The sequence below is a fragment of the Delphinapterus leucas genome, chromosome 3 (assembly GCF_059928025.1).
Source record: "Delphinapterus leucas isolate spDelLeu-1000000601 "Yukka" chromosome 3, BTC_Dleu_Yukka2, whole genome shotgun sequence".
NCBI lineage: Eukaryota > Metazoa > Chordata > Mammalia > Artiodactyla > Monodontidae > Delphinapterus > Delphinapterus leucas.
In genome coordinates, this window is record NC_143131.1 from 89,915,085 (window position 1) to 89,933,097 (window position 18,013).

The following is an 18,013-nucleotide window of genomic DNA, read 5'->3' on the forward strand; positions in this document are numbered from 1 at the left end:
CAGTCAGGGTTCCAGCAAAAATTTTATGGTATAATCAAGTTGGATAATTTGTGAAGAGTTCAATAAAGACATGGGCAGTGTTAATGTCCTATGGGGCTACTAGTAAGAGGTCCTATAGGTTACCAGCCAATGCCAGAAGGGGCAAGAGAGGGGAGAATTACCATAATGAGAAGTTGGTAACAGTATGGAAATATTATCTGACAGGAGCTGTGGCCTTGGATAGAGGGATGCAGATAATCCATGACTACCTGTCAGGGAGGGTGCTGGGGAAATAAATAACCTGACTTATCCTCTTTCTACCCTCCAGTCCCATCCCAGGGCTGCTCATTGGTTGCGCTCAACTGAAAGTCAAGTGTCCAAAAGAGACCATTGTGAGTGCATCAGCCTTCAGGGGCCAGAGCAGGGCAGAGAAGGATAGACAATGGAGGAGGGGCAAATGGAAGATGGACAGGATGCTTACTAAATCAGGAAGGATTTTCAAATGTAGAAAGAGTAGCAAAGCAAAATAAAGACTACCTCATACAACCAATAAAAACGATCATAAACTCAAAGCTTGAACCTCACTTGGAATAATAGTCTACTTGTGCTGTGTGTGGTTCTAGAAGAAGACTTTCCAGGTTTACACAGAGTTCCATTCGCTGTAACTAGAGTTATACTTGCTCGTACTCTCATCCACAAAACCCCATTTTATTAGACAATGGGCCCTTTCTCATACTTGAGTTAGTCAACTCAATTCAGAAATGGTCTCTCTCACTAAACCTGGTCTAACCACTTTGGAGACTGTCCCTTTCTTCTTCTTCTTCTTTTTTACATTTTTTTTCTTAACCACTCTACTAATTGCCTCTGAAAGATTTCCCTCTCTTTTTACCTTAGTAAAGGAAAAGTTTGTTAGGTTTTTTTTTTTAACCCATTAGGCATGTGTTGTTATTCTCTATTTATGACTATAGAAAATGTATTTATGTAAACAAAAACCATCATATGAATGCATTAACACTGAAACAAAGTGAGTTGTTTAAATGAAATTAACACATCTCTAAAAGAAATCCAGCAGGTGTTTCGTAAATATCTGTCAGCTATTTAAATTGTGAGATTCTCATGGGAGATGATTGTATGCTTGCGTTGACTACACTATTTTTTTTTTTTTGATTTTTTTTTTTTGCGGTACACGGGCCTCTCCCGTCGCGGAGCACAGGCTCCGGACGCGCAGGCTCAGCGGCCATGGCCGACGGGCCCAGCCGCTCCGCGGCATGCGGGACCCTCCCGGACCGGGGCACAAACCCGCGTCCCCCCCATCGGCAGGCGGACTCTCAACCACTGCGCCACCAGGGAAGCCCGACTACACTATTTTTAGAATAGGAAATATTTTGAGACTTTTACTTCCAGAAATTTATCAGATTAGATATCCTGAAAAACTCTCCTGCTACCAACACCCAAAAATGCTGCATAAGGTAAAATAAACATCATTTTAAATGTATAGGTGAGCTCACTATAAAACAATGGAAATCCTCAAGTGTCAAAAAGGAAGAGAGAGACAAAATCCCCGGTTGTGATGCCTACAGGCTGCCCTGGGGCATCTCAAGTCCTGAGGAATCTGGAGACTAGGCTGTGAATGGGTCCTCAGACTAGGCATGGGGCCCTCGTCAGGTGGGGAGTTGGAACTGACACCCCTGCAGAAAGCCCGGACCCTCAAAAAGCCAGTATTTCTCTTTTTCTTTCTAGAATAGGATGCTATATAAAGTTTTAAGATAATAAAAACTAATATTAGATATTTGGGGAGGGATATAAAATAATTAACAAATTCTGGTTATGGGAGGAGGAGAGGAAGGAGAGTGAAGGAGGCGAACACAGTGGAAAAAGTGTACAAGTAGGCTTCTAGTATATTTGCAATGTTTTACTTCTTGAGGTATGTCCAAAGGTGTTTGTTCTATTACTTTCTGTATTCGTGAAATATTTTAGGATGAAAAAACATAAAGAAGGGGGCTTCCCTGGTGGCGCAGTGGTTGAGAGTCCGCCTGCCGATGCAGGGGACACAGGTTCGTGCCCTGGTCCGGGAAGATCCCACATGCCGCGGAGCAGCTGGGCCCGTGAGCCATGGCCGCTGAGCCTGCGCGTCCGGAGCCTGTGCTCCTCAACGGGAGAGGCCACAACAGTGAGAGGCCCGCGTACCACAAAAAAAAAAAAAACCATAAAGAAAAACATGAGGCTACAAAGTAGCATGTATAGTATGTCTGTATATGTGTGTGCACAAGTATATGTGTAGAACTTCTAGAATGATGTACACTTAAATGTAGACGAAGGTAAACTGCAGAAGAATTCACACAGTACAATAACACACACAATTTAAAATATGCACAATAAATAAGCCATGGGATGTAACATAACAGCATAAGGAATATGATCAGTAATATTGTAATAAATTTGTATGGGGACAGATGGTTTGTACACTTATTGTGGTGATCATTTAATAATATATGCAAAGTCAAATCACTATGTAGTACACCTGAAACTAACATAATATTGTACCTCAACTATATTTCAATTGATAATTTAAAAAAACATGCAACACAATACTACTGGTGTTTAAAGATATATATCCATATAATTACCAAAAAAATATGAGATTGATAAATACCAAATTATGTCCAATGGTTACATTGCAGGGGAGAGTGGGGAAGTCACCTGGGGAGGGCCACACTAGGTGAACTGAACAGTGTTGGCAATATATTGTCACTTAAGCTGGTGGTAGTACATCAGTATTAGTTATGTTATTCTTCATTCCCCTTTTGTAATATCTTAAATACTATAAAATTTTAAAGTGAAATATATTGGTGTTATAATCTTCTGAATAGCAGCTGTTCATTCCTCAGGCTCTGAAGAGATGCTGGTGGTCTGATAAACTTAGAGAGTGAATACCTCTCCCAGAACAGTCTTTTAAATTTTTTTCTAATGCAATTATGTATCTTATCAATAATATTTATTGAGTGTCTACTATGTCCCAGGCCCTGTTCTAGGCACTGGAGATAGAGCGGTGATTAAAACAGACAGAAACTATATTCTTGTGCATATCAGGTTCAGACAACATCAGAAAAATTGCTGAACATTTTCTCTTACCTGCTGTTAGTGGGCTTGGCAGATGGGTTGGTAGAAGGTGCTGGAAGTTTCTTTGGGATTCGATTCTGAGAATGCTGTGCATCCTCAAACAAACCTAGAAATTGTGATTGGATCCTGAATCAGCATCTGATAAAGTGCACCTATAATTACTACATTACACACTATCTGGGTAGACTCATTAGACAGGCCTGGAAGAAAATTGGATTGGAATTAAATTAGATACTATGATGGTATTTTTTATTTACAGGTCGTCCTGAGGAGATATTCTTGATATTTTTGTGGTTTAGATTGGCTCTCTTAGAAAACAGCCAGGAATCTGCTTCTGAATTTGTGAAGCCACCATTCATCACCCTCGTTCTTAAGCATTGATTATAGTTTCTTTGCATATCAGTCATATCACTGATTACAACCTTTTTTTTTTGCGGTACGCAGGCCTCTCACTGTTGTGGCCTCTCCCGTTGCGGAGCACAGGCTCCGGATGTGCAGGTTCAGTGGCCATGGCTCACAGGCCCAGCCGCTCCGCAGCACGTGGGATCTTCCCGGACCGGGGCACGAACCCGTGTCCCCTGCATCGGCAGGCGGACTCTCAACCACTGCGCCACCAGGGAAGCCCACAACCATCTTTTTTAAAGGAGTAGAGAGTCATGCTTTCTTGGAAGGATAAAAGTCAATCTACCTGCTTGTCCTCTCACCTATTGTCACTTCACGAACAACCCAAAACTTAATTCCTTAAAACAAGAACCATTTCATTAAGCTCAAAAATCTTCGGGTTAGGAATTTTAGCAGGGCGCAGCTAGGCAATTATTCTACCCCATGGGACATTGATTGGGATCACTCAATTGTATTCATTTGGTGGCTGTTTAAATTTGGAGAGTCCAAGAAGGGTTCATTTACATGTCTGGTGCCTTATTTGTGCTGACTGATGTCTGGGCTCAGGTGGGCACCTTTCCCTCTCCTTTAGTTTGAGAGCTTCTCCACGTGGTCTTTCCACAGGGTAGTTGAACTTCCTACATGGTGGCTCAGGGCTCTAAGAGAGTGTGTTCCCCACGGCGGGAAGTGAAACCTACCAGTTTCTTAAGGCCTGGACCCAGATACTGGCACAGTGTTACTGTTACCAACCCTCCAGGGTCGGTTCCCAACAAGGGTCCTCCTGCCCAGTGTCCTTCTTGCCAAGTGAACGAGACCCAGTTCCATCCACAAGCAAAGCGAAGCTTTATTCTTTGATCAAATAACAGAGAGGTTTAAGCTCCGCACTAGAGTACATGCTCGCCCCTAAAAGGCCCCAGGTGCGGCTGCTTTATAGGTTTATTGTCCTTGGGGAAGGGAGGAGGCGGAGTTCTCACAGGTCGGGCGCAGGTGTGCTGCTTCCCGCGCTCTAGACCGAAGCGCCGGCACAGTATCCCTGCGCTCGGCCAGCCGCCGCCATCTTGAATTGCAGTGTCGTGCACAGCGCTTGCGCACATGTCGCATGGGGCTGAGGTTCGGGAGCACCCTTTTGGCGTGAGGGGCTCTGGTCTGAAGTGACAGGTTCAAGGCCTTCACACGCAGTACCCTGTGAGCAAGTGAAACCGGACCAAGCACAAAGGAAAGAAAGGTTAGACTTTATTTTATTACCCAGATTCTGCTTTTATTTCCCAAGAATTGTTAATGGTAACAAATCCCTCCTCCGCCTTTTGTCCTGCCCCTCATTATTGAGGGGTGCTGAGGGGTGAGGTAGTCTTCTGAAACTATTTCCTGCTGGGTCTGTGTGTCGTCATAACCACCATTTGTCTAACCTTTCGGAGACAAAGAATGCCAGACAATTTAAGATACATGGCCCAAATATTAGCAAGAGAATAATGGTCACAAGTCAAATTTTTCCTAAAAATGAAGATATCTAGGTCTTTCCCCTGTAGGCACAAGTGTGCCCTGATGGTGAGGCTCACTGCCACGGCCTGAATCTCCCTGGTCACACTTTCGTTGTTTTTCCGGAAGAGGAGCCTCAGGTCAGAGGTTCACACAAATGGTCAAGGGGGGGCATGGCCCCAGGTTGTCTTTTCGGATGTTGGGGCTCAGAGCCCTCTTCACTTGAGTGTGATGTCCCCATAGAATGATCCCCTGCACATTCAGGGCAGCATGGGTGGTTAGGATCCCCATGTGGGGTCCATTCCACTTAGGGGTGAGTGGGTCTTGCAGGCTGACAGTTTTCCAGGTTTTTAGGTGCACCCAGTCTCCTGGCAGAAGCGGTGGAGAGGCAGGTCAGTGAGTGCACACAGCACCTGGTTACCATATTCAGTGAGACCTTTCATGGTTGCTCCTACCTGAGGGCATACTTGAGTTGTTCCACTTCAAGGGGTTTAACGGGTCTCTTTTCTCAGGCTTGGGGAATGTATCTACCATACAGGAGTTCAAATGCAGTTAACTTTAACTTATTCCTTGGGGTTAACCACATGCAGAGCTGGACAATCAAAAACAACTTAATTCAATTTTCTTGGGTTTCCTGATATAGCTTGGCTCAGGCCTGTGTCAAGTTCTAATTGAATCTATCTACTTGCCCAGACAATTGAGGTCTCCAGGATGAGTTCAAGATCCATTTTATGTCCAGAGTATTGATTATCCCCTTCATCACTTGAGACACAAATGCTAAATCATTCCCACTTTGTAGGGATCCTGGAAGCCCAGACTTGGAGATTATTTCTTTCAGTAATGCTTTGGCCACTTCAGCTGCCATTTCAGTTCTAGCAGGAAATGCTTCTGTCTGTCCAGAAGTTGTGTCTACTTGCACCAAGAGATACCTGAAATTTCCCGGTACTCTTGGCATGACAGTGAAATCATTCTGGCAATCTTCCCCACAATATGTTCGTCTGGTCTGAATAGGCCTTATCTGGGGACCTCTCGAGGTGGGGGTGTCTAATGTTGGGGTTGTTTATTGTGCAGATGGGGTGTGTCTCAACTATTCAACTGGTTATACTTTTCATCCCAGGAATTACCATGACCTCAACTGGCCAATTATATAGGGCTTCCCTCTTGTAGTCATTTCCTTGATGAGCCTCCCTGATGGCTTGACAAGCTGTAGCCTGAGGAAAGAAGTATTGCCCATGATTATTAACTAGCCACACATGGCCTCCTAGATCTCTGTTGAAGTCCTGTTTTCAGGCTTTGTCTAATTCTTCCTTTGTGTAGATTGGGGAGTAATTGGATGGATCTGGCCTTTGAGGTATGAGAGGTAGTTGCCAAGTTAGTGGTTCTAGGGCCACCCTTTTGGCAGTCGTGTCCTCTTTGTTATTTTCCTTTATTACCTCTGCATCCCACTTTGGGTGACTCCTACAATGAATCACTGCCACCTTTATTGGAAGCTGCACTGTTTCTAGGAATCTCAATATGTTTAAGCCATGTTTTACCTGCTTATTCTCCTCATTAAGCATAACTCTTTCCTTCCAAATAGCTCTGAGTGCACGTAGGATGGCATACACCTACCGGGAGTCTGTGTAAACATTTAAAATCTTCCCTGTCCTGAGCTCTAAGTCTTGGGTGCAGGCTATCAGCCTGGCCTTTTGGGCAGAAGTCCCTGGGGGTAGGCTTCCCACCTCTATGACTTGGGTCTGGGAGGCCACTGCATATCCCACCAGCCTTTTTCCCTCTCTCATAAAACTGCTCCTGTCTGTGAACAACTCCTCTTCAGCATTTGAGAGAGGTTTACTTCCTAGGCTGGGAGACTGGAATCAATCGTGACTGTGGTTTCTACACAATCATGCTCCGGGGACTCCGTTTCTGTGGGTAGCAGGGTGGCAGAATTTAGCATGTGGCAGAATTTAGCATGTGACAGGTTTCTATGGTAGCCACTGGGTTGTCTAAAAGCATAGCCTGACCTTGAATCGACCTTCTAGGGGACAGCCATTCTGTTCCCTTAGAACTTACTAAAGCCTGAACCTGGTGGAGTCTATACAGTGACTGGCTGACCAAACGTTAACTTTTCAGCCTCCTTTAGCTGGGTGGTAGTAGCTGCTCCTGCCTGTAGGAAAGTAGGCCATCCATTAGTGGTTTGATCTAATTTTTCAGAAAAATAAGCCATCATCAGAGTGAGGAGTCCCAGTTTTTGAGCTAACGCCCTGAGGGTGATTCCCCTTCTCTCCTGAATGTCAATATCAAAAGATGTAGTTAAATCTGAGAGGGCCAGGGCAAGGGCCTGAAATAATTGCTTTTTCAATTCTTGAATGATCCCTTTGCATTCTGGGTTCCATTCAAAAGTATTATCATCCTTTCCTTTCAACTTTTCACATAGAGGCCTTGCTATTAGACCCTAGTTAGGGATCCAGATGCGGCCAACAGGCCATCCCCCAGGAAACCCCTCAGCTGTCTTCTAGTTTTAGGACGGGCAAGGCTGCAAGTGACTTCTTTCCTTTCCTTTCCTGGGATGACTTTCTCTGATCTTCTGTGAAAATGAATGCTACATAGGTCACCCTAGTTTGTGATATTTGAGCCTTTTTCTTGGACACCGTATATCCTTTATCAGCTAGGCGATTCAGGGTGGTTATAGTATTTTTGTCAGAGGCCTCCTTAGTAGGACTGGCCATCAGAATGTCACCTACATACTGGAGGAAGGTTCCTTCTCCAGACGTAGATCTTTTAGGTCTTTAGCTAAAGTTTCCCCAAAGATGGTGGGGGAATTTTTGAACCCTTGGGGAAGGACTGTCCCGCAGTGTTGTTGTTTTTGTTGCATGTTTGGGTCCTCCCATTCAAGACTAAAAAATTCCTGTGACTCTGAGGCTAATGGAATACAGAAGAAGGCATCTCTTACATCTAATACAGAATGCCAGGTACTAGTGTACAGTAGAGTGGCCAGCAGGGTGTAGGGATTGGGGACCACTGGATGTATATCCTCGATGGTTTCCTTGACTGCCCTGAGGTCCAGCACCATTTGGTATTCCCCATTGGGTTTCTTTACAGGGAGAATGGGGATATTACATCCTGATTGGCATGATCTAATAGGCCCTGGTCCGTTAGGCCCTGTGTAATAGGAGCAATGCCCCAGAAGACCTCCTGACAGAGAGGATACTGTTTTCTATTGAGCCATGTATGTCTGGGTTTTAAATGGACTATTATGGGACCAGCTCCTACAGCTCATCCTACCTGTCCCTCGGCCCAGAGCTCAGGATTTACTCCGTAGAAGTTGACTTGCTCTGGCTGGGGAGATTTGTCTTCAGCCATTAACATTATCATCTTGTGCCCTTTGTCTGAGGGGACGGCAATCTCCAGTTTGTCTTGCATCAGGTGGATAGTAGCCCCCAATTTATGTAAGCTATCCCTTCCTAGAAGGGTTATAGGGCATTTGGGAACATATCAGAAGGAATGGGTAAGAGTTTGTTCATCCAATTTGCATTCTAGTCGCTCTATGAAAGCCTATTCTTGGGCCTTCCCTGATAGCCCCATAATGACTGAGTTTGCCTGATCTTGTGTTCAGAACCAAGTAAGTGGTACTGGTGTTGGCTAAGAATTCAACAGGCTTTCTCCCTATTCCAGTGTCACCCAGGGCTCCTCAGAGGTCATTTGAAGTGCCAGCTTAGGACCCCCTGGGCCCGTCATCCTGGGTCCTGGGTCCATTGATTTGGACCATCTGCCTTCAAGGGGAGTGGTTGGGGAACTGCCAATTCTGTCCCCCTTTGGGGGTGAGGAGGGCATTCTCTCTTCCAGTGTCCCTCTTGTCTACATATGGTGTGCTGATCGGGTCCTAGTTTCCTTGGCCTGCTATCCCTCAGTGGGGGGCGGAGGTCACTCATTGGAGTAGAGGCTCCGTGGGCAGTTAGTCAAGGTTCCTGTACCTACCAGTTGACATTGGCGGGCAACAGCCAGAAGGTGGGTTTACATCCAGGCCTTTTTATCCTCTGACTTTTCCTCCTCTATATCTCCGTTTTTAAACACCTAGTAGGCAACCACAGCCAAAGATAGAGTTATCTGGTTCTATTTCCAGTTTCTGAAGTTTATGTCTAATATTGGGGCACTTTGGGAAATGAAATATGACCTCAGGATTGTGTTCTCTTCTGAGGATTACACAGGGCCATTGTTAGTATAGATTTGGAGGCATTCCCTCAGGTGCTCTAGGAATGCCGAAGGGTTTTCTGTTGGCTCCGATGGATTTCCTTCAATTCCAATTGACAGGTTTCTTTCCTGCTGCCTGGATTCCCTTTAGGATCATATTTTTATAATGGATCAGTCTCTGTCTTCCACCCCATTCTCCCTTGTCTCAGTGGTCCCAGCTGGGTTCATTATCCAGCACCATTTGATTCCCCCATCTGAAAATATTATGACTTGCGTCGTTTCTGTTTTGTTGTCTGCTTCCTCTTGGGCTTTTGAAAAGATTGTGGCCTTTTCTTCACCTGTTAGGAGTACATTGAGGTGGCTCTCACTATCAGCCCAGGTGGGGTCATGGGTCTGAAAGTTTCCCCTAATCAGGTTCAGAAGCCTCTCTGGATCTTTCCTCAACACTTACTTTGACTTTCCCAGTTATACAGATCACAAGTGGTAAATGGGATGTGTATCTGGATGAACCTTCCTTCTCCATGGGCGACTTGTCTCAAAGGGTGTTCTTTTCCTGGCAGGTTGTTGGGCCCTTGCTGGTAATGATTCCTGCTTCATGTACTTGCTGGACTGGGTTCTGAGGGAGGGGTCTGGTATGGAGGGGGCCCCTAGGGCATCTTGAATTGCAGTGTCATGTACAGTGCTTTTGCACATGGCCTGTTGAGCTACAGTGCTAAGCTTAGCCATTTTGCACCAGGAACTCTGGTCTGAAGTGCTGGGTGCAAGGCCTCTGCACGTGGTACCCTATGTGCAAGTGAAACTAGACTGAGCACAAAGGAAAATAAATTAGGCTTTATTACCCAAATCTGATTTTTATTTCCTGGGAATTGTTGATGGGCTTTGCCAGTAACACTACTTCCAATGTATTCCATCAGCCAAAGCAGTCACAGAACACACCCAGATCCATGGGGAGTAGACATGTTCTCCCAGACATATACCGAGGATTAGGGTCAATGAATTTGTGACAATCTTTAATCTGTTGCACCATCCTTTTCCATTGTTAGCTAGTAAACCTGGATAAGGATCATAGGTACTCATTGTCAGGACCCCATACATAGGCTCAGTCCACTGTCTTAAGCCAAACTCAGTCAAAGCAGAATAGGTCAGAAGGTGACTAAAATACCAAATTGTCTCTTGGACAGTTTTTTATTTTGTTTTGTTTTTAAAATTGTTTTATTTGGGAAAAGTGCATCTTACAAAAGAGCAGCTGCAAAATACAGAGACCTCTGCAACAATTACTTGTTTTTGCTTAACATGAAAGAATGAGTGGTATCCAAGGAATCAAAGCAGTAGATGGACAAATCAGGGGCATCTCCAAGTTATTTTCAGGAAATAACTGAAATATCAAATTGTCTGAGAGGAAAGCCAGATAATGTAACACTGGGCAGCAGGTTAACCTAATAACTAGGACAATAACTCCAGCACCTTGGAGTCAGGGGCTAAAACCAGAATGTCATTCCTTCATTCATTTACTTCATTCCATTTAATAAATGTTTATTGAATGCCTACTAGGTGCTGGTTAAAATTAGGCACAAGGGTGAGCTACTTGTTCTTCTGGAGCCTATAGTCTGTTGGAGGTTAACAACAAATGGATAAATGATTAAGTAATCTACAAAATGTGACAGATTTGTCAGAGAGTGAAAATCTATTGGTGATCAGGAAGGACTGTTTATGGAGTGGACGTTTAAATCAGATTACCTGAGTGTTACAAAGGAGTCAAGATCAGAAGGAAGCACGTTCTAGACAGAGAGAGAAGTGCCAAGTAGAAGGAGCAGAATAAAGGTCAGTGTGTTTGGACCAACATGAATGATGGGAGAGTTGTAGGAAGTGAAAATGGAGAGAGGCAGATGTCAGATAATCAAGGGCTTTGAAAGCCATGGTAAGGAGTTTAGACTTTATTTGGAGTGTGAAAGGAAGGCAATAAAGGGATTTGATTCAGGAGAGTTACATATCTTGATCGATATTATAAAAAGACCTCTCTGGCTACCGTGTGAGGAACAGACTATGATAGCACAGGAATAAGAGAAAGGAGACCATGAATTGGGAGTGGCGGGTGTGTGTGTGTCCAAGGGAAAGCTGAAGTCTAGGTATTCGTGGTGGAGATGGAAACAATGGATGGATTCAAGAGATATTTAGGAGGTAACATCAATAGGGCTTCATAAAGGATTGAAAGGGGTACAGAGCGAGAGGAAGGCCTCAAAGGGGAGTCCTAGGTTTCTGATAACTGAGATCCGCTGTCATCTCAACCTGCCTTGTCATCCAAACCAGGACAGAATATTTATTTAGATCATTATTTTCACTCATCTCAGCTTGCTTTTGGGAACGAGGCTTCTCTATCACCATGTGGCTTTTATAAATGCTACCAGCAGTGAGCACAGAAAAGTTCAAAGACACTAGATATATTTTCAAAGTGCCTTTCAATTCACTAAGGGAAAAAAAGGGGGAAGTGCCTTCCTAACCCTTTCACCGTCAGCGTATTTAGCTGAGCCAAGTAACACAAGCTTTCCCCTATGTGAATGTCACAGTGCATCTTTGAAAAGCAGGTAACCTGATTATGAAAATGAAATTGAGAGACTCAAGCTCTGTGGGACACTGACTTGTTCTCCTAGCTTGCACAGAAATAGCTCTGGGATACCTTACTTCCCTGCCACATGGTGCTGCTGCCCTTGATTTATTTTCTCAGATGAAGGGATGTTGAGTGATCACAGCTCTAGCTTTGTGCTGTCATGACCAACCTTAATCAATTATAGCCTCAGGTTCTGGGCCAAACAAGAAGCCAGAAGAAAATCTGAGTGAGAATTATTTTCTGGGCAAACCTTTACAACTCTTCAGATTGTAGTTTATCATTCCAGCGTGAGTGGAAGGTGAGTTGGACACCAGAATAAAAATGTAGTTTATTGATGTGAGGAGTGACAGACAGGCACACTCTGAAGACGTAGCAATAGAAGGAAATAAACATGCTCCATTAGCCAGATGTTGTGGTCTCTGTCAAGGAAATGCCCTGGGTTCAAATTTTCAGGCCGGCTTGGCTTCACTGCTTAGCTGGTTGCTGATTTTCCTTGTGTAAATATTTCCAGGCTCATGTGAGAAACTTGTACAAGTAAATTTAAAGGTGAGGGCTTTCCTGGTGGCTCAGTGGTTAAGGATCTGCCTGCCAATGCAGGGGACATGGGTTTGAGCCCTGGTCCGGGAAGGTCCCACATGCTGCAGAGCAACTAAGCCCGTGAGCCACAACTACTGAAGCCTGTGCGCCTAGAGCCTGTGCTCCACAGCAAGAGAAGCCACCGCAATGAGAAGCCCGTGCACCGGAGCGAAGAGTAGCCCTCGCTCCCCGCAACTAGAGAAAGCCTGCATGCAACAAGGAAGACCCAGCGCACCCAATAAACAAACAAACAAACAAACAAATAAAATCTATTGAAAAAGAGAAAAAAAATTTTTTAATAATATAAAAGATAAATTGTTCTTCCTCGGTCTAAAAAAAAAAAAAAATTTAAAGTGAGAAACAAAACACATCAGTATTCAAAAGTCACAACCCTTACCTCCAACAAATAAATTTTGCTTCAACAGAACTGCTTCCCTGCCTCTTCACTTTCAGCAACGTGCTATGCTCAACGTGGAGCAAGAGGTTTTAGAATTATTTCTAAATCAGTCTAAATGTGTACAAATAAATAGAAATATACAGTCAGTACCTTCTGCTCTATATGCACCAGGCTAAGGGTTGTACTTAAATGTGTGGACTAGGTATCTTCTGCTCAGGGCTACCACATGGGATGACTCCAGTGGACACCATTCACATTGTGTTCCCTTTGAATCCTGTCTGCTAGGCAGTGCCAAGGGGTACCGTACACATGCCCCTTGGAGTTGTGGAATGAAGCAATCTCTTTGCTCATCCATCCATGAACCAACCTCATGAACCTATTAAATGTCCCTTTCCCAGCTGTGGCATGGTCTTGGGCACCTAGAATGGCTTCCAGGCAGTCTTGGCCTTACAGGGCTGCAGACTTTCCCCTTCACCCTGGTGGCGTACACTGCTTATAACTGGGCTTTTGCTTTGGTTTCTTATTTTGTCCTACTGGTACTAGAATCCTGCCCTAAACCCCACCCAGCACTTTTCATTCCCTTCTCTAGGGGACTGGAATCTGTTCTCTGTACCCATCGTTTGGCTATGGTCTTGTCCCACCAAGCTAAGTTTGCTTCAGTTTACTCCAGAAATTCTTTCTAGCAAAACTCATCTGCCAGATCCAACCCAGATCAAGCTCAGGTGTGTTTGACCCCCTAAAACATTGTGACTCGTCCTGCTGTGAAATCAAGACCAGGCTTGATCCTGCCATTTTGGGATTATTCCCTTCTTACAAGATCACTTTTGAGGGTCCTGTGGGCAGCACAAGGGATGACATTATCCCATTATAGATCCATATTTTTGGACACTTCAGTATGGGCCGAGTTATAAATTACTTCAAGAGTCTCTGACAGCAAAGTTTTAAATTTAGTTCATGAAACATGTCAATAAATACCACATTCTTTCTATTTTTTTATATGAAAAGCTCAAAATATTTGGAATATCAATTCCCAAGCATCAGATCCTCTTAAATTGAGTCAGCTAGTGACATAAACTTTCTTGTCCTGCACTGTAATTCTCTCCTTCCCATCTAAACTGTCCTATCTTTTCACCCCATGGAAACCTTAGGAATTTGGACAAAGGGAGGAAGTTAGATATAAGAGATGTAAGCCACAGGGTATCTTCAATGGTTGTTTTCCTTGTGGTAAGATGTGATCTGTCCTTATCTTCCAGAAGGGACTCATAAAGCTTTGGATGTAATGAGTTCTATTCTGGGAAATAAACCAAAAATTGAAGTTTGGATTTTTTTTTAGTGCTACACTCCAGTCATCCAAAGAAAATAATGAGTTAAATATTTATAAACACTGTAATATGACTTAGTTACACTATATCTGGACACAGATTTAAGACACATGAAATCCCTGTGCTCCCTGGTGGTCCCCCCAGGGGTGACATCACTTATTATGAGGTTGAGAGGGAGTATCTCAAAGAATGTAGTGGAAAAATCCCAATGCACATGTAATTGGTTATGAATTCCAGAAAGTTCACTGTGTTTATACCGGGAAGACTGACTGCATCTTTTAGGAATCAAGAGGCTTTTGCTGTTACCACAAAACTGTCTGTTGAAGATGCTATTCCTCCCACTTATGAACCCAGATTTTGTTGGTTAGGAACCCAGATGTAACCACAGGGACCTTCAGGCACTGCCTTTTTGAGAAGAATGGGAGGTGGGGTATTTAGGGACAGGGGGCAAAACACCAGTCCTTGTCTCTTACAACCTCTCCCCACTTTCAGAGTGAGGGGATTTGGATAAATGACCAAAGACTGTTTCCCTGGTTCTGTGCAGTAGCCATGTATGTACTGGTATAGTGAAAAGAGCCCTGCTTTGGCATTGGACTCACTGGCCACCACTGGTTAAAAGTGCCTTTAATCTCCCTGAATCTGTTTCCTCATATGCAAAAGTGGGGATAAAAACACCTACCTTGCAGGAATCATTGTGAGAACTGAAGATGATAAATAACTGTTATTTTCATGTTTCCCACAGAGTAGAAATTTATAGCCAATAATAGCTATTATAAGTATTTGTAATCATTATTATTTTCTTATCATCTCTCTCTTCTATTGCTTCCTCCTAAGAATTCCTTATAGTGACAGCTAAGTCCTGAGAAACATTCTCTTTCTTCCTTTCTCTAGGAGTGACCTAGGTACTGAGGCAGAAATATTGTCCACTGTTTCCCCCACAAATTGCTGAGACTTCCTCAGCCTAATGCATGCCCTGTAAGTCTCCTTACTCAGAACCCGAATGCACAGGAGCTGTCTTGCTTTAGTTATCTTTGTGGGGTCCCCTCGCTCATGCTCAGGGACCCCGGAGACAGTCTGCACCTCCACTTTACCACTTAAAATCTGGCCATTGAATGAAGCACAGCATCTGTTCATGGGAGGCTAAGTCAATGTTTGCCTAAATAGAGGAATTAGCTTAATCATCACACTTCACTTAGATATCAGAAATGGTCAGACACTTATTTCTAATGTTTAATGCCTTTCGTACCATAATCATAGACTTACCCATGATTATAGATTTTAAATTTATATACTACTCAAGTGTGTAGAAATGTACCTTTTTTATATCTTTATGATTGAATTCAAATGACTCAGGACCCCACCCTATCCCCACTTACCATTTCTTCAGATGGTGGGAAAAATAATCGTGACCTTACAGATTAAAGATAATTTAGTCACATTCAGTTTAAAAATTAGTCTCTCAGCTAATTAGGTTCAGTTCAGGATTTAGAGCCATACGGTTCAGAGTTCATAGCATATCTTTCCATCCCGCCAATGGTCCCGAGGTGCAGGGGGAGCGTAGGTACCATTACTTATGTTGGGGCAGTGTACGTGGTCTATAGTCTGGCCTCAGCTCTTCGCCAACCTCCATTGGCTCTTTAGAGATCAGCCTCTGTAGCACTTCATCTGCTGCTGATGTACCTGGTCACATTTGGTTGGGGGGCTTGGACGGAAATATGATGCTGATGCTTGTTGTTTCTGCCAGAGCCTCTGGTGAGCAGGTCCACATCTTCTGCATCTTCTTCACCCCACCTGGCGCCTCTTTTAGTCCCCAGCTCCTCTCTTTGCCTAAACACACCACTCTACCCTTCCTGCCCATCCATCCTGTGACAATGCCAGCAAACTGAGAGTGAGTCTCCTCCCACCGTTCCAGACAGGAAGTGGAGCAGAAATCTCTTCCACTTTCAGCCTACTCCCAAACCCCCTGGGATTTTCATAGTCTTAGGCTGAGGATCAGGGGATGGGGGACACTACTGGTTATGATTCTGATAGCTCTTCCTTCTGTCCTCCTTGCTAAAAGAAACCCAATTTTGTTCAGGGTATCAAAGTTATTAGTACAAATATTTACCTTTTCAGACTTCTTTTTGCTAGGCATGGGCAATAAGATAGTAACTGAAAATTACTGGGTAAACTTCTCAAAAGTTACTGTTTCCAGGACTTAGGAAAAAAAAAGCTGACATGTGCCTTTAGCCTTTGCCTTTCTTCTTTCTTGTTGATTAAAATACATATATGATGCCAGGATGTAGAGTGGGCATCCTGTAACCAGCAAGACACATACTAAGGCAGCAGTTATAAGCTAGGAGACATTGATGATTGAGTACAGATTTGAACTACTTATCTTCAGACTTCTTGTTACAGAGGAAAAAAGAAAATCCTATTTACTTACACCCCTGTGATCAGATTACTTGTACATGAAGCTAAAAGCAATAAAAATTGATTGACTTGTGCACCATATTTATCTTAGCCTTGCTGCCTGTAAATATACCTCCACCTGAACCCCCCAGATTAGCAAGTGTTCTTATTGCCATCCTACATGTCAGGAAACCACTGTTACATCATGGCGGGGAAATAAAACTTCCCTGGATTCCTTAGTGCTGTCATAAAAAGCCGAGCTTCCTGAGACACAGAAATATAAATGATATAAAGATAGAGAATATTGGCTTCCATTTCCCCTGGACATATTTTCACATATCATAAGGATTAGATCTGTAGCCATTTGTTCCCTAATGATGTAGCTAATTGCTCTGATCTGAAAGGATATTACAACTTTTCTTATCCCTCCCAAAGCCAAATATCTGGAGATAGGCACCCAGGTTAGCTCCTAGGAATATATCTGTAAAAATATATGAAGCCAGAGACCTCTCTAGGTGGAACACTCTAGGCTCTCTGACTCCTGGAGAGACTTTATTTACAATCCAGATGGTTAGGGTAAGATCCCAGCATCCTTTCATCCTCATCTCAAAGCAACAAAAGTTTTTTTTCCCCTTTCTTCCCTTGTTTTGGGAGGAGAGTAGAGGCAGCTTCCTCCTGTACATAAACAGAAAATCCATTATTCTTCACCCCACCCCCCCCCGCCAACACGAGTTAAAAGCTTCCATGGCTCTCATCGAGAAGCCTGTGGGACTAGGTTTGGGGGACTCATGCTGCAACGTTATTCTGGTTGTTGATCTGGTTGTGTCAATAAAGAATTCTCTGGCCCACATGCCTCCTGTCTCTGCAGTATTCACATATAAAAAGTAACTGTGCAAGTGGTATAACATGTCACAGTTCTTGAGAAAACAATCGTATCTTTATCCTTGCTATTCTGTGGTCCATTTTATAACCTCTTTTTTTTTTTTTTTGTGGTACACGGGCCTCTCACTGTTGTGCCCTCTCCCGTTGCGGAGCACAGGCTCCGGACGTGCAGGCTCAGCGGCCATGGCTCACGGGCCCAGCCGCTCCGCGGCATGTGGGATCTTTCCAGACCGGGGCACGAACCCGTGTCCCCTGCATCGGCAGGCGGACTCTCAACCACTACGCCACCAGGGAAGCCCTATAACCTCTATTTTTGATTCCCCATAAGTTCAGGCTCATTTAAAACTCCAAGTCCTTACTGGCTCTAAACAACCTGACTCTCACACTCTTGTGTGAAATGGACTTCATGAACTTAATGAAGAAGTCCAAATGGGAACATATAAACGTTTGTCTTTTCTGTGTTCTTCCCTCACTCTGAAGAGCGCCTTTGGAGAAGTAATCTTATAGGAATAAAATATGGGTAGTATAATACTTCAAAATATTAACCTGTTGTACTTTTTTGTACTAGCTAGCATGACATTGTCATGTTACAGATGCTATAACTTTTCATGATATTGTAAATTTAACTCTTTGTCAGGTTCCTCCAGAACCACAGTAGCACTACCTCTGCTGACCTTACTGTTCATTTTGCACTGGGCCATTTCCCTCTGTCTC